The sequence below is a fragment of the Homalodisca vitripennis genome, chromosome 2 (assembly GCF_021130785.1).
Source record: "Homalodisca vitripennis isolate AUS2020 chromosome 2, UT_GWSS_2.1, whole genome shotgun sequence".
Taxonomy (NCBI): domain Eukaryota; kingdom Metazoa; phylum Arthropoda; class Insecta; order Hemiptera; family Cicadellidae; genus Homalodisca; species Homalodisca vitripennis.
This window is the reverse complement of record NC_060208.1, coordinates 229,286,262-229,300,887: the sequence shown is the minus strand read 5'-3', so window position 1 is coordinate 229,300,887 and position 14,626 is coordinate 229,286,262.

Below are 14,626 nucleotides of genomic sequence, written 5' to 3'. Positions count from 1 at the left end.
TAACGTACTAAATTCCACCAAAAGACCAAATTACTGCTCAATGTAGAGGAGTAAGATAAACAAATGGTCTTCGTTACAGCGGGCTATTTGAATATTCAATCGTCCCACAGCGATTGGTTGGGGATTGGTGGCCCTGCTGAGAGGAACTAATTAAAGGTGTTTTGGTCGGGAAGATTGCCTTGCTTGATCTAAATTGCATTCACTTTATCGAAGCCTGAAGTTCTTTAATATACGTCATCATTACTCAAGGATCTCGAGTAAATATTCAGGTTTCTATTTTGAGCGATTGATTAAAAATATTCTTATTGAACGTATTTCTTCCACGTAGCTTTTCTTTTTAATGCTCGTTTCTAATTTATAATGTATTTAGTTGTGCATTTAAAACTCATACGTTATAAAGTGATTAATATAAAAACTAGACATGTCATAACTCAACAATCCATTCAGATTGAGTCGCTTCGTAATTTATCATCTTACATTATTCTTGGGGCTCTTTCAAAATATGGCTTTCTTGCGTATTTCAGACGAAATTTAAAAATCAAATTATTCGAATATGTCAATGTTTTTTTTGTAAAATATACTATATAATGGTGCATATTTGGTAAGTCTTTTGGAATTTTCAACCAATATACTAATAACCTATGTGTTTTTATTACAGATTTAAATAGTTGACATGCAGCAATTCGATTTATTCCTATAACTGTAAAGGGTCTAATTCTAAAGTGGCTCCATAATTAAAAATTAAGAGTGGAAATAAATACATATTACAACTTTAGGCAAGGATTTTGTAATAATCATCATTATTATTCAATCTTAGGCTATCTATATTATCCTAGATTTTGTGCAAGAAGAGGAAATTTATATGTATTGAAGACCTTCAGTTTTAGAGGTATGTTTACTTTTTTAGGCAAGTTACGAATTATAACTTGCCTTGAACTATAGGTTTTTTATAGCTCTTTAATTTCTCCTGTGTACAGGCAAGTAATCATGCATAAAATATTTTTTATACACGTTCAAATCAGAAAAAAGAAATAATGTCTGTCTACTGATATATATATATATATATATATATATATATATATATATATATATATATATATATATGCATGATTACTTGTCTGTACACAGGAGAAATAAAAGAGCTATAAAAAACCTATAGTTCAAGGCAAAATATTCGTAACTTGCCTAAAAAAAAGTAAACATACCACTAAAAGGTCTTCAATACATATAAATTTCCTCTTCTTGCACAAAAAATATAAGAGCTATAAAACACCTATAGTTCAAGGCAAACTACACATATATATGAACTATTTCGCGAGATATCTTGCTACAGAGTCATACACATTTCTTTTTTCATTAAGCTGGACATCATAGCAGTGTTTAAATAATTAAATTCTACACGACAAGTTACTAAAAATGAAATTATACTTGTTGGGGTATTTAGGCTACATGTGTTAATATTCCACACGGTATAATCTCATATATTGGTGCTCAGTTCATTAAAAAAATATTTATTTTACAATTGTCTCGTTGTTATCATGCTTTAACCATTATACTACTGTAAAATATTCGCTAACCCTCAGCCAATTTTCTCTTGGAGTGACATGCACCGTCATCGAACTCAGGCTTGTCTTTTCGGAAATGAAGATTAATGCAAAATTTCAGACTCTTAGATCAGTTTGTTTCGTATATCGTTGATAAAAAACTGACAGTCGCACGGACAGAAATGACAAATTTTCAGTGTCTTCGCAAATGCTCATCCAATATCCGTTGGGCTGGCAGCTTCTGACATTGAAGACAGTCGTTTTCCTGTGGTTTTACCACAAGCATTAATCAATAGATACATCAATGTAGGTTGAAAATGGTTCACAAATATCAGATCCAATAATTTCTTTCTTTTTTAAACCTACACACATAATGATTCCATGAATATATCAATCACAACTAAATAACTAAGTGATTTTACTTGGTATATTATTATACATAAGAGTTTTATTTTCTGAGCATACTACAAAACAGGAACTTTTATTATTTAAAACTGCTATGGAACCTAAATTAATTAATAAAACAGATTGGATTTAGTAACCAGGCGAATTTTGGTGGAATATTTTCTTATTGAATGGATGGCCTCTTTAATGGCTCTAAGAATTAATCCAAGCAATATCAGTAGAGCAAACATTAAGCGCTTATCACTCAATTGCGGTTTTGAATCTACTTTCTTTAGCTCATCATTCTAGATAATTAGTTTCCTTTGTACACAGAGAATGAGTTATAATAGAGAGACTCGTCAATATTAGAGATAGCCGTTGAATTATATATAAGGAAACTGCGTCACACTCAAAGTTCAGTATCCTTACATCCGTCACATGCCAGTTGAATCAGAGTGTTTAAGTAAGTTCCTACAATTCTGTGGATGTACTAGTTTTATTTCTAGAATTCTAGACATAAAAATAACACTTAACCACGGGGCCTGAAATATCTACAGATGAGCCAAAGGACCTGCGCGCGGGGCAGCGGCAGGGAGCATTTTCCAAGAAGACTGGGCTTTCCCTTAGAGCCCATCCTTTGGTATTCTCGTGGCCCAAGAGACAAAAACTGGTATCCTTTTGATTTTTCAGTTGTCTATTGGTTATATTGAAATAAAAGGGGTTCCCTTTTTTAAACCAATCACAGAACGACAACGTAAAAATGAGGTCAATGTTTCCTGGATGGCTAATAGAACCTTGGCCGTGCGCTCAGCTCCCTTGGCCCATCTGTAAATACCTCAACCCTTTGACGGTATCATGCGTTGGATTCGTATTTATAACAACTTCTTTCTCCTCATTGAACTTCTCCTCCTGTCGAAAAACCTCCTCATTCTTGACACTCATACTAAATACGAACATCACTATTCATCGATATGTCATAAGGGTAGGGCTTAGACCGATACTGAGGGTTGTAGTTCCATTATTATTTAGTCTCTTAATTCCTTGTGAATGTTTTTGGGAGCGTTATTTAGAGCTAGATCATGATTTTTATATCTAATTACAGACTTAAATGCCTTGAAGACACATAAATTATAATCAGTTTATAGTTTATAGGCTTGTCTGCTACACTGACCTCCACAGAGTCTAGTGGCTAACTGCTGCCTTGCTGATAGCTGTACAATAATATGCCCTCAGAGAGATTGAACTGAATATGATCATATAATTTGTCAATTATTTGTGTTCACAGTGCAATAAAACACAACGGCATCAAAGCCACTGGTATTCAATACATAGCTTGTACGGTAAGCGCTACATGTTTACGTTTATTCATGTTCACTTCCTGGTAATCTTATTTAACTAATTAAATTTGGACAATTTTTCTTCGTGAGTAGGCCTAATGATTAACGAAAATCACCAGGGTAATACTTGATACTTTTAGAGTAAATAAAAATAATAGTGAGAGTTGTTTAAATACCTGCTCTCATCAGATCATACGAGACATTTTACTTTATTACGGACAACTTAAATTAATGAGAGACGCAGGGAGTAATGCGCCAGTAACAGGATCATTATTACTCACTAACCTTTTGAAGGTATTTTAGCAAATCAGGACTGGTTCAAAAATCCCTCCAAAATGAAAATAAAATCAGTGTTTTTTATGCATTAAAAATATTTAATGACGTAATCAAATATATTACAACAATGATATAATATACTTAGATGTATACGTTTGTTTTTTATTTAAGACGGAAAAAATATCATTCTCAATTTAAAAAGCAAGATAAATTTTAATTCACATTTATTAAGTACGCAGAACTTACTTTTTTAATATTCACACCAGCGCACCACTACAGACTACTTAAATATACAGTTGGAAGTATGTATGGAACGAAGAAGGATACCAGAAAGGTAATGGTTGGACTTGCTCTGCTGATAAGGGTGATACAATGTCACCTCGACCTCCCCTTACTTGTCCGCACCGCTATCCTAAACTTGCCGCTATAAACTTTCTAATTTGAGTACGGTTGTTCCATTATTTAACTGTAATAATGGACTGTTTAACTGGATAATCATGAAAAGTTAGCACATGTGGTACCAAGAACTTCTATATTTCTACACGTTAGTATAATATGACCTTTTGCATAGTTAGAAAATTAGTAAGCTTAAGAAATACAATATTTAAATCTAAGATAATTTTAAAGATAATATTTTGAAGAGATGCTGATAACGAATACACATTTACTATCTATATTTTACTAAAGATTGTGGGAATGATCAATTGAACCCATTTCATGAATTGGGAATACTAATAAACACTCTTATAACCCCCACGTGAATGAACAAAGCTAAGATTATTTGCACACAAGTTACTCGAGGCTGGTTTGACATTAGGAGATGAGTATTTCATAATATTGTTAATTTTGCGTGTAAAACATAATTAAAAAAAATGATATATTTTAATTAAGTTTAAAGATAAATTTTTAAGAATGTGCCACGAAAAACACTCTTAATAAACACGAATATAAACTGACAATTTGAACACAAGTATTTTGAAATACGCATAAATATATATAGTTCATTTTTTCAGTTTTGAAACAATACCAACCGTTTTGGAACTTTCTTCGGCAATATCTTTTTTAAGAATTGTATAAAAATGTGAATATAATATTTGAATTTAAATGAAACTGGTTATATACTTGTGTGTGTGTGTGTGTGTGTGTGTGTGTGTGTGTGTGTGTGTGTGTGTGTGTGTGTGTGTGTGTGTGTGTGTGTGTGTGTGTGTGTGTCTGTGTGTGTGTGTGTGTGTGTGTGTGTGTGTGTGTGCGCGCGCGTGCGTGTGCGTGCGTAAAGGCAAAGCCCTCACTCACTCAATTCATTACTAATTCTCCCAATTATTTCCAATCTCCTAGAAACGAATTTAAATTTGGTACACGTATGCCTCATGACATGTAGAAAAAAAATAAAGCATATACATACTCTACAAATATACTATACTCATTTGATTAAAATCAAACATCTACAGAGGTTTAAATGAGGTTACAACCTAAGAACAACTATGTTTCATTTTTCAACTTCTCGAAGTTGTAGAAAAATTTGTAACCACCAGGTCGTTATATTTGTGACGTGGGTTACAACTGGTTGTGACTCAGCTATTAGTTTCTTCAATTTTGACTTTATTGCTAGGAATGCAAGCATATTCTTCAGAAGTGTTGAGAAACATGATTTTTCCGGCTTATATAGCAAAAGCATGGCGTGCAAGATTCTTCAGCGTCTTTAAGACATTTAATTTATGATAAATATGATTGCTTAAATGCATAATTAAATACATTCAGCAACTATATAGCATACATTTCATAATTATTGTTACATTGTTCTATTAGTAACTTGATTTAAATAAAATTTAAATAATTCTTGATCGATCTACCTATAAACTCTTATTAATAAAAGTGCTCCACCTTAACAGTAGGACCGTTAATTTACATTAGTTTAACTCTGGTTAACAATAATGACCCAGACAACTTAACACCATATCCTGTAGTCCTGTCACGTTCAGCCCTAACCCCTGGAAGTGCGGGTTTAGTCCTGTACTTGAAGGATTACAAGGGGTTTCAGAGATTATTGATATAAAGTCTAAGTGATTTACCTAAATGTAAAAATTTAAATATTTTAATCGATAGTTTACTCAAGCTTATAATCATCATTATTGAATCAGTATTGAATATAGGCTATTATCTTGCATTATAGTTAACGTTATATGGGTATATGACAAATATATAGATTTACTATGCAACAAAGATAGTCTATATCAGTTATTTAAGAACTGAACTACAGAATCTCTGTAATAAACCGCAAAATTACCTGAGGATCATTCGGAATTGCCACCTTCAACCATTGATTTTGTTTTTTTACTTAGTTTCCCTATAAAATAACATTATGCCCATAGAATACATAAAATTGACGTTATTTAGTGAAAATAAGTCCATTTTTCACTTCTTGAAATGTATAAATCATAATCACAATAAAGTTTTTATTAAAATTCTATGTCCAAATCAAACAGTAAAAGGTCTGGTTAGTATGATATGTATAATATCCTTTACAATGTCTTCGTAAGTATTAATTATTGCTTGAATAATTCAAAATTCCCACTTTTAGATTCACTGCTACGTATTTCAGTAACAAGCTTCACTATCTGATCGAGTTTTTACTTGCAGACTAATACTAACAAGATGCGACACATTTTGCACAACTTACTTTTACCGCTACTGACGTCATCTGCATTGCAAATATAAGAACCTGAGTTCGCGGAATCCTTTAACTCTCGGGTAAATTTGAAATTTATTTAACTGGAGAAAGAGACAGAATATATATACTTTGACGTTTCTCGCCTGATAATTTATATTCGGTAGTTGTAAAATACGAATAATTAGATTATTTTTCACATTCTCATTCAAACTTGCCTGTTGGGTATTTGTTTGAAATCAATACTTATCAAAATGTTATCTATTTATATCATTATATAAATATTTCTTTATTTATATATAATTTATAATATATATTTCTTGAAATCTTGTGTCTTAATAATATTGAATCTATATATTATATAACAAATCATTGAAATCAGGTAAATCTGAATTTCTTTAAAATTTTATAATATTGTCCATTTATGAATAAAATCATAACACTTTCTTGAAATTTGTGTCTGTAAAAAAGTTTTTAATTTGTATGGCATTGCAGGATAGATTATACAATATGTAATCTAAACAGTATATCAAATTGACAACAAATAATTGAAAGCGATGGATAGTTAAAGACTTCAACAATAATAAATAAACAGTATATTTCAAACACAAAACCCTGTTATAATTTGTACATAGCATTGCACTCTGGATAGTTAAAACTTCAGCCGGACAGACGTACGTAAATGGCTTAAACAGTATATTTCAAATTGCACATAAAAAATATTTCATAATTTGTACATAGCATTGCACACTGGATAGTTAAAACTTCAGCCGGACAGTACGTAAATGGCTTAAACAGTATATATATTTCAAATTGCACATAAAAAATATTTCATAATTTGTACATAGCATTGCACCTGGATAGTTAAAACTTCAGCAGCCGGACAGACGTACGTAAATGGCTTAAACAGTATATTTCAAATTGCACATAAAAAATATTTCATAATTTGTACATAGCATTGCACTCTGGATAGTTAAAACTTCAGCCGGACAGACGTACGTAAATGGCTTAAACAGTATATTTCAAATTTCACATAAAAAATATTTCATAATTTGTACATAGCATTGCACCCTGGATAGTTAAAACTTCAGCCGGACAGACGTACGTAAATGGCTTAAACAGTATATTTCAAATTGCACATAAAAAATATTTCATAATTTGTACATAGCATTGCACTCTGGATAGTTAAAACTTCAGCCAGACAGACGTACGTAAATGGCTTAAACAGTATATTTCAAATTGCACATAAAAAATATTTCATAATTTGTACATAGCATTGCACCCTGGATAGTTAAAACTTCAGCCGGACAGACGTACGTAAATGGCTTAAACAGTATATTTCAAATTGCACATAAAAAATATTTCATAATTTGTACATAGCATTGCACCCTGGATAGTTAAAACTTCAGCCGGACAGACGTACGTAAATGGCTTAAACAGTATATTTCAAATTGCACATAAAAAATATTTCATAATTTGTACATAGCATTGCACCCTGGATAGTTAAAACTTCAGCCAGACAGACGTACGTAAATGGCTTAAACAGTATATTTCAAATTGCACACAAAAAAAATATTTCATAATTTGCTAGCAATTATTTTCTTAGCAACAGTATAAGATAGACATTCTATCAACGTTATATAAATAATGTTAAATCATGTCAACATTGACGTATATAAAAATACAATTGGGTGATGGAATTGAGATAGCCAATAGTCTCAAGGTGCAAGAGGTTCAATTTGGCCCTGAGTTAGAGATGGCTCAATTTCAACTCTTCAACTCCTCTTAGAATATTAAAAACAGTTAAATAAGTATGTACAAACACCGTCAAATATTTAGTTTTATTATCATTCTAAAGACTTTAAAATATAGTAACTTTCTAATTAAATAAATTTAAAATGCACTCAAATCGATTTACATTTTTGTCATATAACAGGTTTCTAACTGTTCTGTTCACGGACTTTTGCTATTATGAGCAATTTAAATTACGTATATGAACGGAAATAATATATTTGTTGTGGGAGTTGGGTAAGAGTATTGTTAGATTTATCGTGCTTGTGTATAAATATTTCAACTCGTTCATTTAATCCCTACTGTTGGATTTATGTGGACGATAAGACACCGGTTTATGTAAGATGGCAATAACTTGGAAACCTAAAAGTGGGAAGGACAACTTTTAAGAACTAGAAGTAAAATTAAAGTTTTTAGGAGGCATTTTAGAATACATTTACAGCTCGTTGTAAATATTAAAAGCTTTCTATCTATTACTTTTCTTTACTATAAAAACAGTTTCGTTGTACTCGTATTATTTCGAGGCCAATACTATAGTTTTAAAATGGAAAGTGGAACAAAATTATTTCGAGTTTGGTCCGAAAACTACTTAATATTTTAAAATAGAATTTGTAATCATACACACACGGAATATAGTATAAATATATTACTTATATAAAAAATGAGTCATGTGTATTATAAAGATTATAAAAAAGTTTAAAAATTAAAACCTTACATGGAGGAAAAACTGTAAAAAATTACTGATATTTGCGAAAGGTGTATTCACACCTATCACACGCAATCAGTAACTGTGAATTTACTTTGATGATATCATAAAACTGAGCATAACTTAAATTTACGTTATATTTCAGCAATAAGTCACATTTTATTCTTTCCACTTCAAGTTATTTTTTTGCAGTCCAGAAATTGTTCATGAGAGTGAAAACTCTCTCCGAAGGTGGATTTGTACCAGTCAGAGAGTGCACTAGCTCATCTAATAGCTGAATGTTATACACGGTACTTGTTTTGTTTTAAAGTGTTTGAAACACTCAACCCAACGCTGATAAACGGGAGTCTAAAACTCTCTCCGAAGCTGGATTTGTACCAGTCAGAGAGTGCTGAATGTTATACACGGTACTTGTTTTGTTTTAAAGTGTTTGAAACACTCAACCCAAACACTGATAAACGGGAGTCTAAAACTCCCTCCGAAGTTGGATTTGTACCATTCAGAGAGTGCACTAGCTCATCTAATAGCTGAATGTTATACACGGTACTTGTTTTGTTTTAAAGTGTTTGATGAAAACACTCAAACCCAACGCTGATAAAACGGGAGTCTAAAACTCTCTCCGAAGCTGATTTGTACCAGTCAGAGAGTGCTGAATGTTATACACGGTACTTGTTTTGTTTTAAAGTGTTTGAAACACTCAACCCAACGCTGATAAACGGGAGTCTAAAACTCCCTCCGAAGTTGGATTTTGTACCAGTCAGAGAGTGCATTAGCTCATCTAATAGCTGAATGTTATACACGGTACTGTGTTTTGTTTTAAAAGTGTTTGAAACACTTCAACCCAACGCTGATAAACGGGAGTTCTAAAAACTCTCTCCGAAGGTGGATTTGTACCAGTCAGAGAGTGCACTAGCTCATCTAATAGCTGCCATGTTATACACGATACTTGTTTTGTTTTAAAGTGTTTGAAACACTAAACCCAACGCTGATAAACGGGAGTCTAAAACTCTCTCCGAAGGTGGATTTCTACCAGTCAGAGAGTGCAATAGCTCATATAATAGCTGAATGTTATACACGGTACTTGTTTTTGTTTTAAAGTGTTTGAAACACTCAACCCAACGCTGATAAACGGGAGTCTAAAACTCTCTCCGAAGGTGGATTTGTACCAGTCAGAGAGTGCACTAGCTCATCTAATAGCTGAATGTTATACACGGTACTTGTTTTTGTTTTAAAGTGTTTGAAACACTCAAACCCAACGCTGATAAACGGGAGTCTAAAACTCTCTCTCCGAAGGTGGATTTGTACCAGTCAGAGAGTGCACTAGCTCATCTAATAGCTTGAATGTTATACACGGTACTTGTTTTTGTTTTAAAGTGTTTGAAACACTCAACCCAACGCTGATAAACGGGAGTCTAAAACTCTCTCCGAAGGTGGATTTGTACCAGTCAGAGAGTGCACTAGCTCATCTAATAGCTGAATGTTATACACGGTACTTGTTTTGTTTTTTAAAGTGTTTGAAACACTCAACCCAAACGCTGATAAACGGGAGTCTAAAAAACTCTCTCCGAAGGTGGATTTTCTACCAGTCAGAGAGTTGCAATAGCTCATCTAATAGCTGAATGTTATACACGGTACTTGTTTTGTTTGAAAGTGTTTGAAAACACTCAACCCAACGCTGATAAACGGGAGTCTAAAACTCTCTCCGAAGGTGGATTTTGTACCAGTCAGAGAGTGCACTAGCTCCATCTAATAGCTGAATGTTATACACGGTACTTGTTTTGTTTTAAAGTGTTTGAAACACTCAACCCAACGCTGATAAACGGGAGTCTAAAACTCTCTCTCCGAAGGTGGATTTGTACCAGTCAGAGAGTGCACTAGCTCATCTAATAGCTGAATGTTATACACGGTACTTGTTTTGTTTTTAAAAGTGTTTGAAACACTCAACCCAACGCTGATAAACGGGAGTCTAAAACTCTCTCCGAAGGTGGATTTGTACCAGTCAGAGAGTGCACTAGCTCATCTAATAGCTGAATGTTATACACGGTACTTGTTTTGTTTTAAAGTGTTTGAAACACTCAACCAAAACGCTGATAAACGGGAGTCAGTCTAAAAACTCTTTACTGTTTCTTTATTCCCATATATTTTCAAGCAGTTTAAATCTTTAAACAACACGTTTTTTATCAATGGAAAAAGAACTTTAGATAGTAAATTTATACATTAGCAACTTCAACCCTGTAAAACTTATAACTTTGTTAATTGTTAATTTGTTAAAAAAACTCAGTATAGTACAGGGATAAATTTTTACCTGAAGCATGATTCTAAACTGGAACATCCTTCAGACAGAGCCAACCAAGTTCTTCAAGCTCCTCGAAATGGCAAGTCCATTGCTTGAGATACTTCACTTAGGTATCATAACTTTGTTCATTGCTAATCGTAATAAATTGACATTAGAGACGTTTTTCTTTCTTCATAATGTTCTACCAAATTAGAGAGAACTACAGTTACTATTTAAGTGTTGAACTTCAACTTAGAAAACAGCCTGGTGTAAGATAACTGCTTGGCCGTATACAAAATGCAACCAAAGCTCGGTTTATGTTTTGAAATAAAATGTCTGAGTAGTTTTTGACACTTTTAATGGGCCAAAAGTATGATTCTAAGGGCTGAAACAGCATCAGAATTCTCTTAACTGCAGAATTCAGCGCTAACCACCTATTTTTCTGTAACGAAGCAGTTTCTGGTGCTCAACACTTGATTCCTCACAATACCTTTACACACTCAATGTGTAGATTTAAAATGCTAGTACAATTGCACAATTACATTTTCACCATCAATCGGAAGTCCATCTGCAGCTGTTATATGCATTTTGTATGTATAACAACTCAATTCATACATATAAATAGTTGAAACGCTTATTTAATTCTAGCATTAAAATAATTACTTACACATGAATTGATTCATTATATATTATAATCCTTCTCTCATCCCTTTCAAAAATAAAAATGGCATAAATAATGTAAAAGCTGATTATTTATACAAAATAATAATTTTGTAATTTACAATTAACTTTATAATTTACATCACCGCGTCGTAAAGAAGCTCCATGAGGTAAATTTATAGTTGTAAATACGTGTGGCACGTAGAAGGATAAAAACGTGGCAAGGGTTGGACTTGCCCTAGTGATAAGGGTGATACAATGTCACCTCGACCTCCCCTTACCTTATCCATGCCGCTACCCTAAACTTGCTGCTATAAACTTTCTAATTCAAGTACGGTCGTTTCCACTCTTCAACTTGGAGACAACTCGTTCAGAGTATCACATAATATACTGACACAACCACTATACGTTAATCTAATACTTTCTATTTCGTAATTGCAAATGTTAGCAAAATCATTACATTTAAAATGGAATTGAAAATATATATTAAAATGTACATAACAAGGTATGTATAGATTAAACAAAGCAGGTTTCTGCTTTTTTGTTGTTTTAAGATAACTACTTTATTAAAGCGAACAGAATGCACTGCAGAGAAAACAAGGAAAAGATGTATTGTCTTATGATTTGATGAAATTTTACATGGACGTTCTAATGGTTCCTGGAATGAATATAGGCCTATTATTATTTCGAAAATCCCTCCGGGCTACCCCCCACTGGTATTAAAGTAGCGAAAAATGTCATCTTGGTCTCTAAAACTGTGTAATATTAATTGAATGAGTCTGTCAAATGAAATCAACTTTTCTTTGTAAAAATTGATTATTATTTTTCAATTTGTTTACATTTATAGTGAGTGAACTGAACCGTGAAAGACGGGGTGGTTCCCCTCAGAGCAGCTTCTGAAACAATGGTCCCAATGACTACTGGAGACCAGAAGCACCAGTGTATTTTAGCACACACTTTAGTGCTGGGGTAGAATGCTATATTTGTTTAAGTGTAGTTAATGGAGTTAAATTTGGTAACAAGTAGATTAACAATAAAGAAGGTATAGGTGGCCGGCGGAGTTTGAGAATGAATAGCAAGTCTAGAAGAGTGAATCGCTTAGGGAAGGTCATCCAGCAATGCCCTTAGGTGTCTCAGGTAACATTTACAGTTAGTAAAATATCTAGAGAAAAACAATAATTTTTCAGTTTTAGGTTCCAGTGATTGAATACGTACTATTCTACCTTATAAAATGTTCTGAAACATAAGGAGGTCAGAATTTGACTCCAAGGACACGTTTTCAAGCAGTCTTCAAGAACTATGCTAAATGGGTTTAGCTGGACTGTTCTCTTGAACTAAAATACCAATTTCAGCTCTAAATGTTTTAAAATGTAACAGCAAACTTTTACTATAAATTGAAAGACTGATATAAAAGATATCTTTGTTCTATTTTGACAAAGATCTGATATGTTGTATATGTTTTTCTTGATCAAGAAGCAAAACAAAAACAACTATGGGACAAAACATACTAAGAACAAATTACATTATAATCCCATAATTATAAATTTTTTGACGTATTTTCTTGATTTTGGCAACAAGGAAAATTCAACATTGGTTTCGGAAATATACTTCACGCGAACGAGCAGTGGTCTAAACATGCACAAAATTGCGTGCAAAGCATCGAGTGTCTGCTAGAAGTGCAGAACGGTACAAGAGGCAATGTAATCTAACTTTGAGTTTAAAGTTATGAAATCTATCTAAGTTGTCTTGTGACAATATTAGGCTTTTCAGGTATATATATATATATATATATAATATATATATATATATATATATATAATTATATATATTGATCGGTAGAGAGCAAAATCAGATTTCCAACAAAAAGTAAAAAGACCGGAGTAAATAAAAATTACTATAAATATCAACTTTTAGCCTATTTTCTTGATCGTGGAAAGAACTCTAATTTAACATTGGCGTCGGAAATATAATTGACACGAAACAGAAGTGCTCATGCAGGTGCAAAATTTCAAAATTTCGTTCTAAGCCGTGGGTAACTGCTAGTATTACTAAACCCGTAGTATCCAATATGATTAATAAACGTATAATTCTGTACGAGAACGTAATATTTCTGTAATAGTAACGTATTTTCTCCTGGCACAAAGTGAGAAAGAGTAGATTTAAATATTTTCGTGAGCAAAAATTCTCGTACATATAAGTGTGTATATTATCACACCCCTCTTATTTTCCAACAACCTGCCTATAGTATATAAAGATATCCGTTGTGATTTTTTGATACGATTAAAACTTATTTGAAGTATGAAAGGGAGAAATACAACGTGAAGAAATATTATACGTAATTCTCTGTAGGATGGAATACATCCTTAATTAGTAACAAATTTACTTCTATAGTATGCACGGAAAAGCTCAGGGTTAAATAAAATATGCTTAGAATCCGAATAACACTAACTTTATCGGATTGTCATCATCTTAAAAAAAAGGAAAGGAGTTGGTATACTTACTAATAGAGTAATCCCCCAACAATACAGTTGAATACAATTCCCCCAATTACCTGATGTCTGAAGCCGCCTACGCGCTCTAAAACACACAAGGAGATTGTCCACTACAATTTCCCAATTACCTGATGTCTGAAGCCGCCTACGCGCTCCTGACAAAAAAGAACAGTTTTAAAATAACATAACCGAATCAACCGTCTCAAGCCGCCTACACACGCTTCAAGCTACAGATAAACAAGGTGCGGTGTCCAATAAATTATCCAATTACAGGTTGACTGAAGCCGCCTACGCTCCAGTCACACCAGGAGCAGTGCCCAATTAAAATAAACCAATTATCTGCTGTCTGAAGCAGCCTAAGCGTTCATTCTGGTTGCTGCATACGAACACTTCTCAAAAATAATCATTTATGTCTAGATTGTTGGCTAAACTTTTATTTAATTGTAATAGTTAGAAGTAATAAATCTGATACCACAAAACTCTGCACTGTATATAT